The 26,454-nt window shown below is 36.4% G+C and overlaps 1 protein-coding gene and 1 pseudogene across 7 annotated transcripts in view; one reads left to right on the top strand and one right to left on the bottom strand.

Annotated features, from left to right (window-relative positions):
* VPS13B (vacuolar protein sorting 13 homolog B) overlaps positions 1-26,454 on the bottom strand; it is an 839,649-nt gene that overhangs the window by 615,895 nt on the left and 197,300 nt on the right. The window lies entirely within an intron of this gene.
* On the top strand, positions 10,580-11,946 carry LOC105719660 (insulin-like growth factor 2 mRNA-binding protein 2; annotated as a pseudogene).

Raw genomic sequence — 26,454 nt, 5'->3', positions numbered from 1 at the left:
AAAATTCAGAATTTGAAATTACTTTGTGACATCTTCCTTGTGGTAAAAATAAACCTTAAGAGGATTACAATACAATAGATGTAATGAGTAGTAAAGAAGCAAAAAATTAAAAACGATTGGAAAAGTAACTTCCAATTTGTTAGCACATTGATAGCGTTCTGATTGTAGATTTATAGATGCTTTTTATTTCACTCTATATGTTTTCCATATTCTATAGTCTATTTTTATAACAAGTACATAAAATGTTATTTATTTTATAAAGGAAATTCATTAAGCTGAAATACACATTATTTTTAACCCACAATCCTATATCTTCAATAAAACATAGAAAATGAATGCATAGAGATCTATAAGCAAAGTTATCTGATGCACCATTGTAAGTAGTAACAATAAAAGGGGAAAATGACTACGAAATAATAATACCCTCTTATACTATGGAATAGTACACAGCTATTAAGAAGAATAAGTTATAATTATACACTTATGCTGGAACAATAACCACAACGTGGTATTGTGTTTTAAAAAAGCAAGTTCCAAAATTTGCATATAATCCCATTAAAATAAATACTCAACACAAACCTATACATATGTTTACGTTTGTAGCAGCATAAAGAAAGTGAGGTGGGAAAAAAAGAGATGGAAAGATTAGCTTTTTAAAAAATATTTCTGTAGATACTGATGCACTGTTTCGCATATTAAAATAAGTATGTACTACTTTTAATTGGTAAAAAACAAAATAATGTCTAAGCTTTGTATTTTTTATAAGCAACATACAATCAAACAATAACCAGGATTAAAAAGAAAGTTATTTTTTAAATACATCTATACTTTAAGTTCTGGGATACACGTGCAGAACATGCAGGTTTCTTACATAGGTATACATGTGCCATGGTGGTTTGCTGCTTCCATCACCCCATCATCTATGTTAAGTACTTCTCCTAATGCTAACCCTCTGTTAGCCCCCGACCCCCCTGCTATCCCTCCCCTAGTCCTCGACCCCCCCAACAGGCCCCACTGTGTGATCTTCTCCTCCCTGCGTCCAAGTGTTCTCATTGTTCAACTCCCACTTACAAGTGAGAACACACAGTGTTTGGTTTTCTGTTCTTGTGTCGGGCTGCTGAGAATGACGGTTTCCAACTTCATCCATGTCCCTGCAAAGGACATGAACTCATCCTTTTTTATGGCTGCATAGTATTCCATTGTGTAAATGTGCCACATTTTCTTTATCCAGTCTATCATTGATGGGCATACGGGTTGGTTCCAAGCCTTTGCTATTGTAAACAGTGCCACAATAAACATACGTATATATGTGTCTTTATAATTAGAATAATTTATAATCCTTTGGGTATATACCCAGTAATGGGATTGATGGATCAAATGGTATTTCTATTTCGAGATCCTTGAGGAATTACCACACTGTCTTCCATAATGGTTGAACTAATTTACACTCCCACCAACAGTGTAAAAGCATTCCTATTTCTCCACATCCTCTCCAGGATCTGTAGTCGCCTGATTTTTTAATGATCACCATTCTAACTGGCATGAGATGGTATCTCAATGTGTTTCTAGGTGAAATGGCATGCATTCAGTAAGTAACATTTCATTCAATGTACTTAAAATTACTTTAAATTTATGACACAATTGGATAGAACCTATGGAGAAGAACCTCAGATTTATATAGAATGTGTCAGCCACACCATTTAATGGCCAGGAGAATAAGGGTCAGTCATTACTATATGAATTACATATTACTGAAATACATATTATTATCCAAGGTGATATCAAATTGGAAAATAATGTGTATTTCAGTATATCACATTGGAATGTGATAACATTGGGATGCTCATTACAGGTCAAATGTAGTGTGTACCTATGTAACAATCTTGCAAGATCTGCACATGTACCCTAGAACTTAAAGTATTAAAATAAAAAATTAAAAAGGTCAAATGCAAGGGCCTCACCAACAAAAACAAGACTGGCCTAAGAACCTGCACTTTAGCATGACCCCAAGTAATTCTTACTCAGATGAAAGCTTGAGATACTGTCTCATGTAATTTGGGTAAGCCAAATAAATACCTTCCTCTCTCAGCAGAATTTTGTAGCAGGGAAAAAGATGTCTTTCCCTTGCCTTGTAAGATTCTGAATACAAGTTTTACCGTATAACAGATATACATATCTAAAAATAAGTGTTTTTAGATATATCATGAGACTTATAATGTAGTCTTATCATTCACTAGACAATAATTATAGGGAAGCAAAATGCCACCAGTTCGCATATTACATCTTTTGCATACAATACTATTTATTTTTGAAGACCCAGTTATTCTCATATTATTTAAAAACAATTGTTTTAGCTTTTATTATGAATTGAAATAAAATAAACTAGCCAACAACTGTCAGTAATAACATGAAACATCTGTACATCAGACTTTTTTAGAAATTTCATATAACTCTCTCGGTAATGTTTTCAACATAAATTTTATTATAGTCTAACATCCTTTAATTTATTTTTTATTCTACAAGAACAATGCCAAAATACATTGCAGAAGAAGTTCTTACTAAAATTTATTATATTTTTATGAGCAACTAGGTTCATATTAACCCATCCTACACAACTGAGCTGAAGCATCATCCTTCACCTAAGTTTGCCCCATGGCCACTTGTTTTCCCCTAATCCCACCACACTGGAATAAGAAGTAATATTTAAGCATTTAATAAATGTTTCCGAAATCTGAAAATAGTATATACTAGAACCAGAATCTACTCATTCACATTTCTATTGTGCTTATTAACTCAAGACATTGTCTTTTCACACACACACAAAATCTTATACTAACTTAGAGAAATGTACAGTTAATATAAGCACTATGACAGTGAAAGCATAGGACACTTTGAAATTATAAAGGGACCCTTATCCTGGCCTAGATCATTAATATTCAAGGATAAAGAAAAGTAAACCAGGAAAGGGGGTGAGGGTAGAGTAAATGGAAATACTCCAAGCAATGGAAAAGCATGAGCCACAAACATAAGGAAAGAACTAGAACTGCCTACAGGTCTATTACAGAAGTTTACTGGTAGTACAGCCTACAGGAAGTAGGTAAGAGAGCAGCAAGACCTGAAATTGGAGAAATGGAGGTCATTAAGTGTTTCAGAAAGAGTTTGCCATTCTTAAGTTAAAGTTAAAAAAAAAAAAAAAAGATCACCCTGACCTGCATAATGCAGGTCAGATAACAATTTTTTTCTTGTATGAATTTTTTAAAATTTATTTTACTTTATTTCAATAATTTTGGGGGAACAGGTGGTTTGGGTTATATGGACAAGTTTTCTAGTGGTAACTCCTCTAATTTTGGTGCACTCATCACCCAAGCACATACACCCCTCTACCCAATGTGTAATCTTTTATCCCTCAACCCCCATTCAGTATCCCTGTGGTATAGTCTACTAACCAAAAACATTCATGATTTTTTCTGTTTCAGTCATTACTTTTACTAAATATTTATTCACTTCTTATTTTTCACTGACAATATATTGACATGGCCTGTTTTCCTTTTTACTGAAACAGTTTCCTTGCTTCTACTTTACCTTAGCCCGGTTGCTTACCCCAAGATTTTGACAAAAAGTATCAAATGTTACCCTTGAATTGTCAATGTACTGAAAAATAACAGTGATGAAATGTTAAAGAGATATAATCCTCTATTTTCATAGTAATTTTTCCATCTTTAATCAAGCAATCCAAAAAGTGTCTATAAAAGTAAACACAAAACATTTGGGGATTTTTGCACATTGATTTTGTATCCTGAGACTTTGCTGAAGTTGCTTATCAGTTTCAGGAGATTTAGGGCTGAGACGATGGGGTCTTGTAGATATACAATCATGTCGTCTGCAAATAGAGACAATTTGACTTCTTCTTTTCCTAACTGAATACGCTTTATATTGAATAGGAGTAGTGAGAGAGGGCATCCTTGTCTAGTGCCAGATTTCAAAGGGAATGCTTCCAGTTTTTGCCCATTCAGTATGATACTGGCTGTTGGTTTGTCGTAAATAGCTTTTATTATTTTGAGATACGTTCCGTCGATACTTAGTTTATTGAGGGTTTTTAGCATAAAGGGCTGTTGAATTTTGTCAAAGGCCTTCTCTGCATCAATTGAGATAATCATGTGGTTTTTGTCTTTGGTTCTGTTTATGTGGTGAATTACATTTATAGACTTGTGTATGTTGAACCAGCCTTGCATCCCCGGGATGAATCCTACTTGATCAAGGTGGATAAGCTTTTCGATGTGCTGTTGCAATCAGCTTGCCAGTATTTTATTGAAGATTTTTGCATCTATGTTCATCATGGATATTGGCCTGTAGTTTTCTTTTCTTGTTGAGTCTCTGCCGGGTTTTGGTATGAGGATGATGTTGGTCTCATAAAATGATTTGGGAAGGATTCCCTCTTTTTGGATTATTTGGAATAGTTTCTGAAGGAATGGTACCAGTTCCTCTTTGTATGTCTAGTAGAATTCAGCTGTGAACCCATCTGGACCTGGGCTTTTTTTGGGTGGTAGGCTCTTAATTGCTGCCTCGACTTCAGACCTTGTTATTGGTCTATTCAGGGTTTCGACTTCTTCTTGGTTTAGACTTGGGAAGAGGCAAGTGTCCAGGAATTTATCCATTTCATCCAGGTTTTCTAGTTTATGTGCATAGAGTTGTTTGTAATAATCTCTGATGATGGTTTGAATTTCTGTGGAATCTGTGGTGATATCCCCTTTATCATTTTTCATTGCATCTATTTGGTTATTCTCTCTTTTCTTTTTTATTAATCTGGCTAGTGGTCTATTTTGTTGATCTTTTCAAAAAACCAGCTCCTGGATTTATTGATTTTTTGAAGGGGTTTTCGTGTCTCTATCTCCTTCAGTTCTGCTCTGACCTTAGTTATTTCTTGTCTTCTGCTAGGTTTTGACTTTTTTTGATCTTGCTCCTCTAGCTCTTTCAATTTTGATGATAGGGTGTCAATTTTAGATCTCTCCTTGCTTCTCATGTGGGCACTTATTGCTATATATTTTCCTCTAGAGACTGCTTTAAATGTGTCCCAGAGATTCTGGTATGTGGTGTCTTCGTTCTCGTTGATTTAGAAGAACATCTTTATTTCTGCCTTCATTTCATTGTTTATCCAGTCAACATTCAAGAGAAAGTTGTTCAGTTTCCATGAAGCTGTGCGGTTCTGGGTTGGTTTCTGAATTCTGAGTTCTAACTTGATTGCACTGTGGTCTGAGAGACTGTTATGGTTTCCGTTCTTTTGGATTTGCTGAGGAGTGATTTACTTCCAATTATGTGGTCAATTTTTGAGTAGGTGTGATGTGGTGCTGAGAAGAATGTATATTCTGTGGATTTGGGGTGGAGAGTTCTGCAAATGTCTATTAGGTTTGCTGGTCCAGGTCTGAGTTCAAGTCCTGGATATCCTTGTTAATTTTCTGTCTCGTTGATCTGTCTAATAATGACAATGGTGTGTTGAAGTCTCCCACTATTATTGTGTCGGAGTCTAAGTCTCTTTGTAAGTCATTAAGAACTTGCCTTACGTATCTGGGTGCTCCTGTATTAGCATTCCTGTACACCAATAACAGACTTAAAGAGAGCCAAATCAAGAACGAACTGCCATTCACAATTGCTACAAAGAGAATAAAATACCTAGGAATACAACTAACAAGGAACGTAAAGGACCTCTTCAAGGCGAACTACAAACTACTGCTCAATGAAACAAGAGAGGACACAAACAGATGGAGAAACATTCCATGTTCATGGTTAGGAAGAATCAATATCGTGAAAATGGCCATACTGCCCAAAGTAATTTACAGATTCAACGCTATCCCCATCAAGCTACCAATGATCTTCTTCACAGAACTGGAAAAAAACCACCTTAAACTTCATATGGAACCAAAAGAGAGCCCACATAGCCAAGTCAATCCTAAGCAAAAAGAACAAGGTGTGAGGCATCACACTACCAGACATCAAACTATACTATAAGGCTACAGTAATCAAAACAGCATGCTACTGGTACCAAAACAGAGATATAGACCAATGGAACAGAACAGAGGCCTCGGAGGCAACACAACATATCTACAACCATCCAATCTTTGACAAATCTGACAAAAACAAGCAATGGGGAAAGGATTCCCTGTTTAATAAGTGGTGTTGGGAAAACTGGCTAGCCATGTGCAGAAAGCCATGTGCAGAAAGCAGAAACTGGACCCCTTCCTGACACCTTACACTAAAATTAACTCCAGATGGATTAAAAACTTAAACATAAGACCTAACACCATAAAAACCCTAGAAGAAAACCTAGGCAAAATCATTTAGGACATAGGCCTTCATGACCTAAACACCAAAAGCATTGGCAACAAAAGCCAAAATAGACAAATGGGACCTAATCAAACTCCACAGCTTCTGCATGGCAAAAGAAACAGTCATTAGAGTGAATCAGCAACCAACAGAATGGGAAAAAAGTTTTGCAGCTTACCCATCTGACAAAGGGCTGATATCCAGAATTTACAACGAACTAAAACAGATTTACAAGAAAAAAACAAACAAGCCCATTCAAAAGTGGGCGAAGGATATGAACCGATACTTTACAAAAGAAGGCATACATGAGGCCAACAAGCATATGAAAAAATGCTCATCATCACTGGTCATTAGAGAAATGCGAATCAAAACCACATTGAGATACCATCTCACACCAGTTAGAATGGCGATCATTAAAAAATCTGGAGACAACAGATGCTGGAGAGGATGTGGAGAAATAGGAAAACTTTTACACTGTTGGTGAGAGTGTAAATTAGTTCAACCATTGTGAAAGACAGTGTGGCGATTCCTCAAGGATCTAGAAATAGAAATTCCATTTGACCCAGCAATCCCATTATTGGGTATATATCCAAAGGATTATAAATCGTTCTACTATAAGGACACATGCACACGAATGTTCATTGCAGCACAGTTTACAATAGCAAAGACCTGGAACCAACCAAAATGCCCATCGATGATAGACTGGACAGGGAAAATGTGGCACATATACACCATGAAATATTATGCAGTCATCAAAAACGATGAGTTCACGTCCTTTGTAGGGACATGGATGAACCTGGAAACCATCATTCTCAGCAAACTGACACAAGAACACAAAATCAAACACCGCATGTTCTCACTCATAGATGGGTGTTGAACAATGAGAACACATGGACACAGGGAGGGGAGCACTATACACTGGGGTCTGTTGGGAGGACATAGGGGAGGGACAGCGGGGGGTGGGGAGTTGGGGAGAGATAGCATGGGGAGAAATGCCAGATATAGGTGAAGGGGAGGAAGGCAGCAAATCACACTGCCACAGGTGTACCTATGCAACAATCTTGCATGTTCTTCACATGTACCCCAAAACCTAAAATTCAATTTAAAAAATTTAAAAAATATATTTGGGGAAAAATACCATCAGGTATCTCATTTGCTTCAAAAGTTAAGGTGTTGTATTAGTCCTAGTCCGTTTTCACACTGCTGATAGATATGCCTGAGACTGGTCAATTTACAAAGGAAAGAGGTTTCACTGGACTTACAGTTCCACGTGGCTGGAGAATCCTCACAATCATGGCAGAAGGCAAGGAGGAGCAAATTACATCTTACGTGGATGGTGGCAGGTAAAAAATCAGAGAGCTTGTGAAGGGGAATGCCTCTTTTTCAAACCATCAGATCGTGTGAGACTTATTCACTATCATGAGAACAGCACAGGAAAGACCTTCCACCAGGTCCCTCCCACAACATGTGGGAATTTAAGATGAGATTTGGGTGGGGACACAGCTAAGCCATATCAGGTGTGGTTATAGAACTGGAATTTTTGAAACTACTCTATATCTAAGGTATCTACCACAGCATTATCAAATGTAAGAGATCCCAGAATACTATACACATCACATGAACAATGCCTCTTTTTGCTCCACTGTCGACTTACCTTTTTAACAACATTCAGGTGATTTTACAGGGTAAATGTAATAGGACATGAAGATCATTGCTGTCTGTAGTTAGAAACATATTCAAATTCATCTGTTCTCTGCTTCAGCAGACATCATTTAAAAGCTACTTGGTGCCCAGGCATGGTAGCTCATGCCTGTAATCCCAGCACTATGGGAGGCCAAGGCAGGTGGATGATAAGGTCAGGAGTTGAAGACCAGCCTGGCCAAGATGGTGAAACCTCGTCTCTACTAAAAATACAAAAATTAGCTGGGTGCAGTGGTGGGTGCCTATAATCCCAGCTACTTAGGAAGCTGAGGCAGAAAACTGCTTGAACCCAGGAGGCGGGGTTGCAGTGACCAGAGATTGCACCACTGCACTCCAGCCTGGGCAACAGAGCAAGACTTCGTCTGAAAAAAAAGAAAAAGCTACTCGGTAAAACTATTACAGTTTCAAACTTTAAAGTCATTAAGAACAGAGTTTAGAAATCCCATCAAATTAAAATCAACAGGTCAGGCACTGTGGTTCATACATGTAATCCTAGCACTTTGGGAGGCCAAGGCAGGTGGATCACTTGAGGCCAGGAGTTCAAGACCAGCCTGGCTAACATGGCCAAGCCCTGTCTCTACTATAAATACAAAAATTAGTCAGACATGGTGGCACACGCTTGTAATCCCAGCTACTCAGGAGACTGAGCCAGGAGAATTGCTTGAACCTGGGAGGCAGAGGTTGCAGTGAGCCAAGATCACGCCAATGCACTGCAGCCTGGGCAACAGATCAAGACTCTGTCTTTAAAAAGAAAAAAAACTGACATCAACAAATGAATTAGATGTTATACCTATCATTAAAGCAAAATCCTTGAGAACTGTTTCCAGACCTTAGATAATGCCTCTACAACACAATTGACCAATGAAAGTGGATGAAAAAGTGCTCTGAAGCATCAGCCAGTAAATGCCACCACGGTTTACCATGAGTGAGATACACAACATATTAAACCACAGTTAATTAAATCAAACCAGTTCTTGCATTATTAAAATGTGTCCTCTATCACTTATTTGTATACTATGCAGCTGTTTTTGAACTTTAAGATCTCCGCACCTACCTACAGTAAACACTACTTTATTTTCATTTATTGACAATGAAATCAATAAGTGGTTACCATTGTTTTCTACTGTAGAGGGGAAAAAAGCAAAATTTTATTTTATTTCTCTATTACCTCTAATTCCCAGTGAGTGGTTCTAACAAAAATCTCATGAAAGAACTAAAGGAAAATGAAATAACACTGAAAATGTTTTACATGGTAGTACTTATTTATGTAATAAATTATGTTGAAAGGTACTTCAGTGGATTTAATGTTATGCATTACTTAGTTAAGAAGAAAAATAACTGGCAATTTGTCTTTGTTGAAACATAAAAAATTCTTTAAATAATATATATAATATGCAGCCTACTAAATTTTTAGTTAAAATAGAAACTAGCCTCTAAAGAATATTTAGGCTGAAAACACAGGATTTTTCTATTAAAATTACCCTCTTTTAAACTTACCCAACATTTTGTATTGGGTAAATTAATAAATATGTTAGGTACACAGAAGAAAAGGTATAGATTTTACTACTTTCCATATTGTTAAAATATAGCAAACTACTGCAGCAAAAGCCAAATATCATCATTACAGAATGACTTTTTGTAATACAATAGAATCTAATTTAAAAGAAATTTTCATTATAAATTTATATTAAGCATGGTAAGAGTTGATTTTTAATATGACAGAATGGTACTTAATTTCTCACCTGCTGTCAGCTGCTACATTATTACTATAATCTCTACACATTTGCAATAATAAAGGTGTTCAATTCCAACAGAAATAGATGCGGAAGCAAGACTTTTTTGATAGCACTGAAGATGCTGATACTTCTAGCAACTTATTACATTTTCTTTCCTCTATAATAACAATTCATGAATTAAAAATCTACAGAGAAATGGTTGTAAAGCACTCTTGTAAAAGTCTTATTTTAAGATTACTGAAAAAGTAAGATATGTTCTAGATAATCTAATATTTTTCTAACACTTTCTTCTTTTCATACTCTTCATATTTTTCATCATTATATTTGAGTCAGGAATTATTTTCTTGGATACTGTTAATCATTTTGTTTTCCTTCCTCGAACATTCTATTACTCTTTTTAATTCAATCTTATAAATGTGAATAAACCCCAAATAGGGCATTATTTTGAGAGACTTGTTGCAATTAAACAGAAAATATATATAGTTTAAATGTTTTATTAATGCTTGTACATTAAACAATTTAAGAAATTACACAAAGAATGAGAATATAATGCAACCTCTATTAATGTCTTATTTTTATTTAAATGTTTATGAACATTTTGACTTAGAAAAATTATAAAGACTTTCATAAAGTTAATCATGTACTGGGGACTCGCGTTAGCACACCCCCCAACTCTACCCAGTACACGCTCTGCTCTAAGCTGGGCGGACCCCCCGGCCCTGGCCAACACCCCCCACCAACCCACCCAATCCCAGCCTGGCGAGAGTCCCTTCCCCACCGGCATGTGGAGTAGGGGCGGGGCAGCAGTAAGGCCAAGTAAAGTGGAAATGCATGGGAAAATCATGGAAGTTGATTACTCAGTCTCTAAAAAGGTAAGGAGCAGGAAAATTCAGATTTGAAACATCATTCCTCACCTGAAGTGGGAGGTGTTGGATGGATTTTTGGCTCAATATGTGACAGTGGAGAATGTGGAACAAGTCGATACAGACACAGAACCTGCCGTTGGCAATATCACATACGCAACAAGAGAAGCAGCAAAAATAGCCATGGAGAAGCAAAGCAGGCATTAGTTTGCAAACAACTCCTTCAGGATTTCCTACATCCCAGATGAAGAGGTGAGCTCCCTGTCACCCACTCAGTGAGCCCAGGGTAGGGACCACTCTTCCCGGGGGCAAGGTCACGCCCCTGGGGGCTCTTCTTAGGCCAGATTAATTTCCCACTGCTGATCCTGGTCCCCACCCAGTTTGCTGGTGCCATTATCAGAAAAGAGCGCTTGACCATAAAAACACCAGTAAGCAGATCCAGTCCCAGGTAGACATCCATAGAAAAGACAACTCTGGAGCTGCAGATAAGCCTGTCACTATCCATGCCACCTCAAAGGGGACTTCTGAAGGACACCACATGATTCTTGAAGTCATGCAGAAAGGCAGATGAGACCACACTAGCCAAAGATATTCCTCAGAAAATCTTGGCCCGCATGGCTTGGTTGGAAGACTGGAAAAGAAGGCAGAAATTTGAAGAAAATTGAACACGAAAGAGGGACCGGGATAACAATCTCATCTTTGCAGGATTTGAACATATACAACCCAGAAAGAACCATCACTTTGAAAGGCACAGTTGAGGCTTGTGCCAGTGCTGAGATAGAGATTATGAAGAAGCTGCATGGGGCCTTTGAAAATGATATGCTGACTATTAATACCCATCACCAGCTTGGCCCGTTTCTGCATCATCACTCTTATCCAGAGCAGGGGATTGTCAATCTCTTCATCCCAACCCAGGCTGTGGGTGCCATCATCAGGAAGAAAGGGGCACATACTAAACAGGTGGTGAGGTTCGCTGGAGCCTCCATCAAGGCCCAGGGAAGGATCTTTGGGAAACTTAAAGAAGAAAACTTCCTTAACTCCAAAAAGGAAGTGAAGCTGGAAGCCTATATCAGAGTGCCCTCTTCCAAAGCTGGCCAGGTGATTGGCAAAGGTGGCAAGACCATGAATGAACTACAGAATTTCACTAGTGCAGAAGTCATCGTGCCTCGTGACCAAATGCCAGATGAAAATAAGGAAGTGATCGTCAGAATTGTCGGGCATTTTTTGCTAGCCAGACTGCACAGCACAAGATCGGGGAAACTGTGTAACAGGTGAAGCAGCGGGAGCAAAAATGTCCTCAGGGAGTCGCCTCACAGCACAGCAAGTAAGGCTCCCACAGGCACCAGCAAAACAACAGATGAATGTAGCCCTTCCAACACCTGACAGAATGGGACCAAACGCAGCCAGCCAGATTGGGAGCAAACCAAAGACCATCTGAGGAATGAGAAGTCTACAGTCTGCAGAGGCACCCAGGGTCTCTGCAGAGGCGCCCAGGGTCTCTGCAGAAGCCCTGAGAATCCCAGGGGCCAAGGATGGGTGGAGAAGGTCAGTCAGGTTTGTCAGACCACCAGGCCCCGCCTCCCACCCCCCAGGGCTTCTGCAGGCTTCAGCCATCCACTTTACCATCCACTTGGATTTCTCCTTAACTCCAACAACCCTATCCCTTTTAGTCAAACTAACATAGGTGAACCTGTTCAAAGCCAAGCAAAATGCACACCCTCTATTGTGGCAAATTATCTCTGTACATGTGTGTACATATTAGAAGGGGAAGATGTTAAGAAATGTGGCTTGTAGGTTACACAGGGTGCCTGCAGCAGTAATAGATTTTGAAAATAATATATCAAATAATTCAACTAACTCCAATTTTCAAACAATTATTACTTTTTTTTTCTTTTTAAAGAGAAAGCAGTCTTTTCTAGACTCTGTAGAAGAAAGCCTTTCTTTGGGAGGTCTCACAGTAAAGAGAGGAGCTTCGAGGTCACCCACACAACATTCACCCAGAGGGAAATCTCACCCTAAGGACACTCACAGCAGTTCTGGATCACCTGTGTAAGTTAACAGAAGGGATGCCATCTCCTTGAAGAGAAAACTCTGTCACTCCTCACGCCTGTCTAGCTCATACACCCATTTCTCTTTGCTTCACAGGTTTCAAACTGGTTTTTGTTTTGTTTTGGTTTTTTTTTTGCATACTGTTGTATAATTCTCTGTCTCTCTGTTTACCTCTCCCCTCCCTCCCCTCCCCTCCTTCTCCATCTCCATTCTGCTGAATTCCCTCATCCCTCCATTTCAATCCCGTATCTATGCACCCCCACCCAAGCAAAGCAGTGCTCTAAGTATCACATCACGCAAAAGGAACAAAAGCAAAACACAAAAACCAGTCTCAACCTACACTTGGTTACTAAAAAGAACAAGAGTCAATGGTACTTGTCCTAGAATTTTGGAAGAGGAAAACAGGAACCCATCAAACCAACCAATCAACCAAAGAAAAAAATTCCACAATGAAAGAATGTATTTTGCCTTTTTGCATTTTGGTATATAAGCCATCAATATTAAGCAAAATGATTTCTTTCTTTAAAAAAAAAAAAGGAAGTAGCAATTTACACAAGGTTGTTGGCCCAAGGGGTTAAATTCACAGATTTTTTTTTTAATGAGAAAAAAACACAGAAAAAGCTACCTCAGGTGTTTCTTACCTCAGCACCTTGCCCTTGTGTTTCCCTTAGAGATTTCGTAAAATTGATAGTTGGAGCATTAAAAAATTTTTTTTTAATAAAAATGAGTTGGGGAAAAAAATAAGATATCAACTGCCCAGCCTGGAGAAGGTGACAGTCCCAGTGTGCAACAACTGTTCTGAATTGTCTTCCACTAGCCAAGAACCTATATGGCCTTCTTTTGGACAAATCTTGAAAAATGTTTATTTAAAAAACAAAAAGAGATGACAAAGAAAAACAGAGAGCAAATATTGGAGATGTCCTGAATTTTAATACGGTATGCACCATTAGGCCTTTTTGCGCTAAAAGATGAACATGTACTAGTTTATATGAATAAGCCATTACACCACCAGATTGCAATGCCAGTTTCCTCTACTGAAAACTGTTCTGTGACCAAAAAAAATAAAGAAAGAAAGAAAGGAAATATATCCAGCTAACAACAACAACAAGAAAAAAATGTACTAGGTTAGTATTTGTGCTGTCAATCTCCTGACCTAATCATTGAACTTATGAAATCATGATTTCTATACATGAAACTAACAGCTTCTACAATTATTAACAATTATAGTATTTAACTCTGGTGATAAATATTTATACTTTAACTCACTGACAGAACTCTAACACATAAAGCCTATGAGCATATGTTCATAGTTACATTTAGAATGCTTACCTATAATTAAAAGTAAACACTAAAACACTAACAAAAAGTTCAAATGACATGTCTCATTTATCTAAGTAATGTTAAGCTACTAGATATAATGGTAAGCATTTTCACACACCAATTCAGGATTTCCAGAAATGACACCGAAGTGACAATTCTGTTACTCAACTTCCCAAAGGCCAAGGCGAAAGCTGAAACCAAAGAGTAGATTTCAGATGAATACACAACTTGAATCTGCATTTCTAGTATCCCTAATAAAAGTAACAGTAAAACTGTAACAATTTCCATTTATAGAACAGTCATGGTATACCAGACATTCTATATTATTTCACTTACTTCTCACTATACTCCTATAAAGCAAGTACTACTGGTCTTCCCCACTCTACAGAGGAGGAAACTGATTCTTAAAGAGGTAAAGAGACTTGCCTAAATCACATGGTTAACAAATGGCGTGGCCAAGGTTCAAACTTGGGCACTGAGCAGACATTTCTCAGAACTGGAACTTAGTTTTCATTAACAATTATAAGTCTTAAATAAGAATCAATATGAGTAAACTTTCAGTTAGGTAAGTCAATAATATTTTGGAGGGGGAAGAGATCTAAAATTTCCTATAGGAGGATGACTTCTGACCTCAAGGAAAATAAAAGCAGCTCTGGAAGGCAGCACTGTGAAGGTCCCTGCTATATGCAGGAATCTTGGGAGTTTTCAACTGTGTCCTGTACTACAACAGAGAGCTATATGGCTTGAGTGACAGACTAGTTAAAGACTCAGTACAGTCACACAACAGGTTTAAAATGCCTAAATAAAATTCCTACAGAAGCATTTATTTACTTTTTTTCAGAGCTAAGAATAGGCAAAAAAACACAAACATGTCTAAGTTACATAAACCCAACTAAAAATTAAAATTAATATGGGTCTTATAATTCAGTAATAAATAGTTACTTAAAAGCAAAATAACTGGTTAATGAGTTACTACAGAAACACAGGAAATGGATAAAATAAACTGTAGTAATGGAATTAATGTATGTTTTCTGCAGATGTTACACAATTACCAGTAATATAAAAGAATTCTCCAAGTGACAACATAGTATGTCTTAAGTCAGATGTCAAGATATAGTTGCATTATGACTATTAAATGTGGAAACAGGCAAGCAGTAGTAAACTTTCTAAACCATAAGTCAAATTATATCACTCTTCTGGTTAAAGCCCTCCAGTGACCTCCCAATGCTATTAGAATAAAATCCAAAATTCTTACCGTGGCTTGCAAGGGTTTCAAATATGACACCTGCCAAACTCTCTGACCTTGTTTCTCTGCACTCTCTTCTTTTTTTAATCTCAGAATTCTCTAGCCAAAGTCACCTTCTATCTCTCCTTCATGCCAAGGTCTTGCCCATAACAGGTCCTTTATATCAGATTTTCTGTTTGCTTAGAAAATTATTCTTCTGTACCCTTGCTCTACATGAGAACAGGGACATGTTTGTTTTGTTCATATCACCCATGCACAGCACTAACCCTAGCACACAGTGTCAAATCCTTAACACTGAATGAATGAATGAATGATGATAATCAATCAATCAATCAATCAATGAATAATTAGTAGCATTCCAAGGTCCATCCCACCTTCAACAAAGAACACAGTGCTGGGCTACTACAAGGAGCATGATTAGCTGACAGTCTTCAGCTGTTAGCTCTTATAAAGTTGACTTCAACTTTTCAGCCAAGGGCATTCTCCTCTTGGAGAGGCCCAGAGCCAATGCTTGAATAATGGTGGTCAAGGGCCTAGCCATTTCCACTACTGAGTGCCAGTCCAACAACCTTTCCTCCAGAGGTCCCTACTAGGTTACCCAAAGACTTTGTAAAATCAGGCTAACAATGTATGACTCTTTCCATCCAATCTTGTTCCCAACCTTTTCTTTTCACAAGTGTTGCTCACTAGCATGCAGTTTGCAGTCCTAATTCCATCTCAGGGTCAGCTTTCTGGAAAACCTAACCAGCTGATTCCACTCCTTATACCTACAAATAAAATGCAATTTCGAACAGTGCACAGAATATTCATTTTATATGAACCATGTGATGAATGAGCTTACTACCACCCTCATCCTCCACTAACATTTACACACACAGACACACCCCAACCACAAAATGTCAACTCTTCTCTGAAGCCTTCACATATAATCATCTGCTCTTCTCTTATGGCTTCCTTTTGAACATCTAGCAGTACCTACCATACACTATTATAATTATGTGCTTATATATCTTTTTCCCTTTTAAAGATGGAGCTCCTGCAATCTGTACCTTCTTCACATTAATAACCCCAGTGCCTTATAATATACCTGGTACAAGTAGCATGTTCTATCAATTTCTTGATGAAGAAAGGATACAAACTAAAAGTAAGTTTTGTTTAAAAAAAAACTTTATATAAACTACATACGCGTTATCTGTGAGATTGAAGAACTATAGCCGGCAAATTCAAGCCCCAAACATTCACATGCTAAAAATAAATAACTTTATTTTTCTTAGTGAATAAATTCTTTTTGCTTTTGAGATAACAGTTGTTAATGGTAAAACTGAAAGCTACTAGGCAACTTGAAGGACTATTCATTTTGAATTTTTTAGGACACTCCCCCACAAGTACATATTGTTTACCAAGGAAAAATGAAACACTGGTTTTTACAACTCATTAAATTTCTTTTCAACTTCATATAACCTGTCAGCTCTCAACTGCACTCTCCAGGGACAAAAATCAAGCCTAACATTCCTAGCACATAAGCACAAAATAAAAATAATCCATGAAAAACACATACAAAAAATAAAGTGTCTATAAGAAAAGTATTTTACAAATTATAAAATTTTAATTTTGAGAATTGCTAAGCCATTTTATTTTCTGAGAACAGTTAAGCCATTTTACTTTTTTTAAAATTCAGTGTGTTAAAATGGGCATTACTCCACCACCTAGTAATCACAGAATAGGTGAACAATTTAGAAATTCAAGTATTTGAAAGGACGGCTAAGCCTCCCATAGGAAATAAAAGTGGAAATGAGTCCAAGGGAGAAAATGGCTTGGTTCCACACCCTTAAAATTGCCTACACCAATGCATCAAAAAAATAAAAATAAGCCCCCTGAGTCTGGGTCAGCAGCATAGTGTTACTACTTAAGCATTGGGTCATCAATGGCAATGGTAGGCTGATTAATGGTTGAGGTAATATATTTACTTACTGTAGTGTGGAACTCTATAACAGCACCGCCAACAGTACAAAGAGTTCTTGTGTGGATATCATATACAAAGAAATACTATAACCATCTACTACATATATTTTAATATGAATATACAAAACATACCAGAACAGTTTAAAAAGTAGACACAAATAAACTATATTATAAATCCTAATCATTCAACTTGTTAAAAAAAATACTGAACTTCATTCAGCAATTTACTAGTTATATTTTCCCAAAAAAAGCACTTAATTTTTGCTACTCATTATTAAAATGTGATCCTAATTAAAACAAAGATAAAAGAATCTTCCTAAAATCTAACAGATAAAAGCAAAAATGTTAATATGGAAAAAGGCAGTTTTTCAAATAAGCCATTTCCTCAACTATAAAAAAAATATATTTTACACTTATGGCATTAATAGGTTAAACATAACACTGATTTTTCTTTATATTTAATAGGCAGCTCCAATTAAATGTATGTAACTCCAAAAGTAATATACATAATATAGTCATACATGTTTACTGTACTCATTGGAGTCCAGTGAGTACAATAAACATGATTATATGTTACTTTTCAGAGCTCTTGAGAAATCTATTTTGAAATTAACCAAGAAAAGAAACAGGTAGGGGAAGAGTTTTACTATATGTATTCCCAGTGCCTAGTACAGAAATTGACATAAAACAGTGTCTATATATGTTTATGAATACAAAAATTAATATTAGATCAATATCACATTTTTTTCTTAATGATAAAATATTTCTTTATCTCAATATGTGGAAGCTTAAAAAAGTTGATATCATGGAGGTGGACAATAGAATGATAGCCTCTGGTAGAGGCTGGGAACAGTGTGTGGATGAGTTGCAGGAGATAAAGAGAAATGGGTGAGTGAGTACAAACTTACACGTAGACAGAAGGTGTAAATTCTAATGCTGATAGCAGAGTAGGGAGGCAAGTAGCAACAATGTCTTGTATATTTTGAAGTAACTCAAAGAAAGAAACCGAAAACTTCTCAACATATAGAAATGATAAATACTCAAGGTGATGAATACTCCAAATATTCTAACTTGATCATTACCCATTCTATGCAAGCAACAAAATATCACATATTCCACATAAATATGTAAAATACTATGCATCAATATTGTAAAATTTCTTTACACAGAGAAAATATTATAGGTACCAAGAGTCTTGTTTTCTGAAAATTATTATACCTATAACATGTTAGGCAAGATTGATATTAAGAATTACTGCCTGAAAGGAAATGCCCAAGAGTCATAAGTGACTCTAATTTCGACCCAATATTTGTACTCTCAGAAATTTTTTCAGGAAAATAACTTAAAAATATCAACATGAATAAAGATACATAATGCTGTATCTAAAAAACAATAATAAACCACCTAAATTTCAACTGTTATGAATTTCTAAAAAAAAAAAAAAACCTCAGTGGAATAATATTAACTCAATTTAAAAGTATATAAGGCATATACTATATAACTGGCACAACATGTTAGATAGCATACTCTAGGAACTTAAAAGAAGTACACCTAAAGCAGTCTGAAAGATTTGAAGCTTCAGCTATGTCTTAATGGAAAAGTAGGTTAAGCAGACAAGAAGAAGAAATAGTTATGAGAGTAGGCAAGATGTTGCAGGAAGACGTAGTAGCATGTGTAACAGCAAGGAGGTATGAAAGACTGTATGTTTCGGATAGAAGTGTACTGTAAGTAGTTCAGTAGTTCAAAACAGCTAAAGAAAGGGGCTTGAGAAAGAAAGTTTCCCGCAATGAGTGAAAGAGAAGGTCATGAAATGACCATGTACTAACATGGGAATAAGTTCCAACTTTATCTTGAGGACAAATGAGAAACCAATGAAGGATACAGTCAGAATTTAATTTTAGAAAGGTCACTAAGCCTTCACTGGAGAGAATGAATTTTGCAAAAGAACAAGAAATAACTTGGAAAGATATTATTACAACAATACCAGTCAAAAACAAAAGCACGGTAACACAAAGTGGAGAGGCCAGGAAGATTCGGCTGGAGGAAATAACATAACATGATGACTTACAGAATTCAGACAAGGGAAAATCTTAAGTTAAAGAGAATTCCTAGGTGTTTTACATAATACAAGGGATAAATTGTGATACCATTAGCCATGATTAGAAAATAACAGTTAAATTTCCTTCTGAATACTGTGAATTTTAGATATCCTGGCATATTCAAATAAATTTAACAGTTTCAGAGAGAGGTTCTGGGCTAGAGCATTAAATTAAATGAAGCAGTTGTCAGTGTATGGGTTGCAGCTGAAGGAATATAGGAGAGAGTACTCAATGTACTCCCTTAAGATCAAGGATAAAAAGACAAAGAAGAGCCCACAAATCAGAAGAGAGTTCTATGTATGTCAAATACAGAATCAGGAAGTTAGAACTACAAAATATACAATGGACTCAGCATCAAAGCTAACTGGAGAGGCAACATGTATATAATTCTAAGTCATTTCTCTATGACAGAAAAGAGTAAGATAAAATGAGACCTCAGAAGGATCTCTGAATCTAAGACAATTTTCTATTTTTATACTTTCCACAATGAGACAGACAATCAGAGTGGTATGTGACCACCATAAAGAGAAATTTTAAAACATAATGTTATGAAAGGAAGAGCATAACATGAAATGGTAAACACATAATAAATAAAATCATGTAAAAATTTATATATGAAGACATGAGTTGGAAGAGAACATGGAAAATTAAAAACAGGCATACTATACTTGTATCTTTTTCCTTTTATGATTTCCTTTAATGCTCTCCTACGCTTTAATAATTTAAAAGTGAGTAAAAAGAAAATAACCACTCTATACATCTCTTCACCAAATCCCATCATGATATTAATATAATTAATTAGCTATGGATAGTCCTATGATTAATAACTTAATGAAAAATAAACTCATGATTCAATCCTAATTTTCTAATAATCATCTCATCTAATCCTAAAATGTGCATTCCTAAAAGTGATCTGGTTGTTTCTAAACATCTCAGTACTATAAGCTTTCCCATGTCTCACTACACTTGGAAAATATGAGGTAAATGACATGTTAACTTGAATAATCATAAAAATGCTTAGAAAGTAAAAGGTTCATTTAACAAAAAAAAACTTAGAAATGCTTCCATATGTTTCTATGAAGTATTCTTTTCCCACTAAATGAACACATTCAAGATTTTATTTCTGGCTTTGTTTCAGAAAAAAAAAAAACCCATCTGCATAGTACAGCACTTACAAGCACATCTCAGTCATGCAACAGTTATGTCACAGCTCATATATCAAATAAAAATCACATTCAAGCCCACACAACCTCACAGACCAAAAGTCTTCCTTTCTATTAAGAGTATTCCTGAGAGAGCTCTCATTGCAACCCGCTGCTGTCACGTGACTTTTGTTAGGATGTTAAATCCTGAAGCTGAAATATCAAACAGTTTGGAATGCAGTTGTGAATGACCTAAAACACCAACTTTCACTCGTTATAAACTATGAATATTTCCTTTTCACAGAAGCAGGTGCAGAAGTGGTGAAAAAAACTTACTATACCTCATCATACTTTGGTTTTTTAAATAGAGTATTATTTCATTATATGAATGACAATAAAATAATGTTTCATTTAATATTTAGAATAATCTTTATAGATTCTTTGAATGCATCTCTATTCAATATATACCTATATAAAAATATGTTCATTGTAGATTAGAAATACTTCATCATCTAGAGCAGTTTTTACAAACTTCATGTATTTGTATACCAATTTTATTAGGACTATCCTACCTATGTATTCTATTTACTTAAAAACACAGCAGTGATTACATAGGGGATAAGAGGTCAGACACTGTCAGAGTACATGGATTGACATTCCAGCTCTGCCACTTACTAGATTCATAACTAAGGTCAAGAATGTTTACCTCTCTGTGCTCTAATATCTCAGATTCTCATTTGTACAATGGAAATAATAATAGTATCTACCTCTCAAAACTGTTGTGAAGACTAAATGACATAACAGATACCAAGTATAGACAACAGTGCCTCATATATAATAAATACTCAATTATTATTAATACTATTAATATTTTTTCTTTAAATTTACTCATTTTACAATTTTTAGTTCACAATGAATTTATTTTATAAGCAAACTTTTATTCCACTATTATTTTAAGCAGTAATATTTTAAATCACGTGTATAAATATGTGGGATATATTTTTCCTAATATACAGTAAAATAATTTCTAAAATTAAAGTTTCTTATATATTACTTAAAATCATCTTCTATATCAGGCTGGGCACAGAGGCTCATGCCTGTAATCCCAGCACTTTGGGAGGCCAAGGCAGGCAGATCACTTGAGATCAGGAGTTCGAGACCAGCCTGGTGAAACCCGTCTCTATGGAAAACACAAAAATTAGCCAGGCATGGTGATATATGCCTGTAATCCCAGCTACTTGAGAAGCTGAAGCACGAGAACTGCTTGAATCCAGGCGGTGCAGATTGCTGTGAGCCAAGATCGCACCACTGCACTCCACCCTGGGCGAGACAGTAAGAGATTCCATCGAAATGAGATGAGATGAGATGAGATGAGATGAGATGAGATGAGATGAGATGAGATGAGATGATGAGATGATGAGATGAGATAAGATGAGATGAAATGAGATGAGATGAGATGAGATGAGATGAGATGAGATGAGATGAAATAAAATCATCTCCTATATCAAAGGTGATATATACACCAATATTGAGCACTTAATAATACATAATGGTCATCTTTTGTATTAGACATTAACAAGTATTTGCCTCATGAAAAAATTGAGGTATATGTTAACAAAGCACCTACACAGTCCATTCAAAGGAAACTGATGTTAGAAAACAAATAATACAATGTCATATAATGAATAATTGTCATCCTGTCCGTTTTTAAAATCCACTGATTTTTCTTTTAATACACCTAAATTCCTTCCAGTTTTAACTCACTCCTTTCTTTTACAGAATTAGAAAACCCTGTTACCCTTCATAAAATCATAAAATAATCCAAGAGAGATTTGATCACTGCTGTTAATATAATTAATAACAGTAGCCACCAATTACAAAGCTAGGCACTGTGATTAATGCAATTTATCAAAACCAAAACATGAAAAATGTATTATTCATATTTTACAAGGAAGAAATTGTAAATTTCAAGAATCTAAGTAAGATGCTCAAGATACCACAAGTAGTAAATGGCAATATTGGGGGTGAACCGGGAAGGAGGTTACATGAGGCTAGAATTTAAACCATAAGGTCCTGACTATGCTAGTGGATTAGACAGACAAAAATGTACTGTCTTTCTAACTACTCATAAGCTAATTACATCAGTATTTCACTGATAAAAAACATTTTTAGTACTCTTCATTCACAACTACATTTATGGGCTACAGGTCATCCTTCTTAATTGTCCCAGTGATACCAAATCTTGATTATTTGAAGGGTAAGTCTGAATAGTTGAAACAAATACCATTCAGAGCCAAGAGCAGTGGATAAGTAACACTGGATCCCAACAAATCTTTATATTCTAATAGAAGGCATAGTTCTGGATAAATACTCAAAATTGCATTTTGTTTCTATGTCTACCTCTCAGTCTCTAAAAGAAAAGGAAGTATGTATATAAAGCTCTAAAAGAAAAGGAAGTATGTATATAAAAGAAAAGGAAGTATGTGGGCATGATGGCACACAGCTGTAGTATCAGCTGCTGAGTATGGCCTGAGCCCAGCAGTTGGAGGTTGCAGTCAGCTATGATGGTTGTGCCCCTGCACTCTAGCCTGGGTGACAGAGTAAGACTCCATTCCTGAATAAATAGCTGAGGTACTGATTTCTTCATGTGGCTGCAAAATTGGCCACAAAAGAAAATTTCAGAGAAGTTTTAAAAATCTGATAACATGGTGTGTCCACAGACTGAAAAGTATTAGCCAAAAGAATTATTTAGAAAAGCAACAGTCATTTAGATGTATGTTTTTTTCCTGTGAAACAGAATAAACTTCAAAGACATATTTTTAAGAGAATAACTAAAGCCTCTCTCTAACTTTTAAATAAAGTAACATTTATCTCCTTTCTTCTCATTTTTCTTCCTCTTCAAATAGCTTGTTGAAAACCTGTTAGGTATTTTTAAATCTTTTCTAATGTGTAATCAACAATACTGCTCAAAATTCTGGTTCGTAAAGAATAAAACTAATAAGAAACTCTCAGTTCTTTCTGGTCAATCTTCTGATGCAGAATAAATCCAAACTCATGTTAGCTCCCTCACCAATGTACTAACTCATGTTCAAAGTACAGATTCATATTCCCTAGGTGTCCAATATAACCCATAACTCTATAACTTTTCTTGCTGTGTCAATCAAATCTTTATTTCTAATTTTATTACCTTTAATCCAAAGCATATTTTAACCTTTTATACTTCTTCCGTGTCTTAGAAAACCACTTCATATGCATGCTAGCAACTCTGACCAATTTGGAAATAACATCTAGTTTAATGTGCATACATTTCTCATTCCTTCTTCCATGACATCAACACAAATAAACAGAAGGAAGTCTAGGTGAAATACAAATTAATATGTCTTAAATTAACATGTCAAACCTTCAGTAATTATACTTGGCCTAAGAGTGATATGTATTTGTTAGGACTCATATTTTGGTCAGTGACAGAAAGCCAATTTAAACTAGCCTAAACAAAAGTCTGGGATTTATTGGTGAAAACCCAGAGAAGATAAGGGAGAGACAAGGCCTCATAAACTATTGGAAGCAGAGTCTCAAATGACTCCAAAACTCTGCCTCTTTGTCTCTTTAGATGACTTTAAGCTCTCCATAGACCTAATTTCTCATCATGGCAGGAAACATAAACAATGACAGCTACTAATTCTTACTTTTTTGCCACTAAAAACAAACTAACCTGATTTTTCTCTGGTTCCAAGTTCAAAACTCTCAGGAAAGAATTCTGATTTGCCCAACGTCAGTTTTGTGGACTTTGAACTTATAGATAGATATCACAACTGGCTCGATCTGAGTAAGGTGGCTGCCCCTGGTCAAATATAAAAACAGCATATCCAAGAACATACCAGGCATGGCACCCAGAAGCTTTTTGAATTTACATGAAAAACTGGCAGCCATTCTGCTACGGTTTGAATGTTTGTCCCCTCCAAAACTCGTATTGAAATTTAATTGCCATTGTGACAGTATTGGGAGATGGGATTTTTAAGACATATTTAGGTCATGAGGACTCTGCCCTCATGGATGGACTAATGCCATTATAGAGAAGGTAGTCTTGTTATCACAGAAGTAAACTGGCCCCTCTCACCAGTGTACACATACACACACACACACACACTCTCTCTCTCTCTCTCGCTCTCTCACTCATTCTCTTTGCCCTTCCACCATGTGAAGAGGCTGTAAGAAAGCTCTTGCCAGATGCCAGCTCTCAATATTTGACCTCTCAGCCTCCAGAACTATGAGCCAATAAATTTCCATTCATTATAAATTATCCTGCCCATGGAATTCTGTTAAAGCAGTACAAAACAGAATAAGATACACTCCCTTGGGGAGAAACTTTAACCCTCATTTTGCCACTTGAAGCCAAGCTGCAAGCCTAATGGGGCGTTTGATACAGGAAAATTCCCCAAAAAGTCAGAGTCTGATTCACTGATCATTCATTCAAGTGAACTGAAACCCAATGATATACACTGTACTACTGCTGTTGCTTTACCTTAGCTCCAGATATCCAGTGGGCATAATGCAGGGGGTAAGATTCAAGGCCATTCTCATAATTCTGGCAAATATTTCCCTTGAGGAATCTTGTTATAAAAGACTGATCCTTGGGTTGTTGCCAGTGGCCTACCTGTTTATACTGCCACTTGGAAAACTAGAGTGGCAGATTTAAAGACTAAAACTTAGGGACCACAAACTATTGAAAAAAAATCACAGCTAATCAAATAATCTAGGTCATTCATGCTGATGACCATAGTAGGGGCCTATTCAAAGATGAGGTCAACTGGAATCAAGGTGTTGATCAAACCTACACCACCCAAATTGTCCTCATTGCTTCCTGGATCCATCACTTTATCACATATAGCAACATATCCACCATCATAGACTGGCAAAAAGCAAAGGACTATGTTTCTGATGCAGAGATGACCACTGTATGGCAGACTTATGACTACCAAAACTCAACCAGTTTGTATCATAAGAAAAGACACATTGCATGAGGCATTACCCCTCCATCCCTGTCCAGACTGCTCTTGGCAAACTTACTACATTCCCACCCACCTCTCATTCATTCTGATCAGCTGACTCCCTCTGCACCACTGTGACCATCAAAATTAAACTATTACATATTTTCAGTTTTCAAGACCATATGCCAGATGACAATGGCACTTTGACAATGCCCTTTTATCATAAAGAGCAGACAACAGCTCAACAGTTAACAATATTTAATGGATATTCCATACTCCCTATCTAATCCAGAGGCATCAAACATTATCAAACACTGAAACTGCATCTTGATAAATCAAACTAAACACAAAACTTCACCTCCCTTACCCTCTCTTAGTCTATAGTCCTAAGTAGAATGGTCAATAAATGTAGCTGTCATCACAAAGGGATCATCTCCTTTTGGCTACTACCAGGGTAGTGATCAGAAAAAACGGTGCAGATTATGCAGACCAAGGATTAGCAAACTTCTTCTGTAAAGAGCCAGATAGTAAATATTTTAGACTTTGTAGGTTGCATATGGTCTCTCACATTTCTTCTTCCTCCTCCTCTTTTTCCTGTCCTTTAACAATGTAAAGAACACATACTTATCTTGTAAGCAATACAAGACCAGGCTACTGAAAGCTTTAGTTTGGCAACTCCTGGAATACACTTATTGTGAACCCTCATGATTCCACTCTGACCATACTTGGATATAATGAAAGTCCAACTTTCCCCTAAGAACAATCTCAAGGCTGTCTAACTGGTATACCTTCAAAGGAACAGTCCAAAGAAAACCTAGGAGACTCCAATTTAATTGTGGTCCAGCACCTAGAGTCTTTTATTGGATTGATAGGCTCATGAATCAGAAATTGGCAAATGTTTTATGCAAAAGCCTAAAAACTTCGTGGGCCATGAAATCTCTATTGCAATTACTCAAGTCTGCCATTGTGCAAAAGTCACCACAGACAATAAGTAAACAAACTGGCACAACCAGATAGGGCCCAAAGCAAG

This window comes from Aotus nancymaae, unplaced genomic scaffold (assembly GCF_030222135.1).
Source record: "Aotus nancymaae isolate 86718 unplaced genomic scaffold, 86718_ANA_hifiasm-v0.15.2.pri h1tg000036l, whole genome shotgun sequence".
Lineage (NCBI taxonomy): Eukaryota > Metazoa > Chordata > Mammalia > Primates > Aotidae > Aotus > Aotus nancymaae.
Note: the sequence above shows the minus strand (reverse complement) of the source record. Positions and strands in the feature narration are given on the sequence as shown.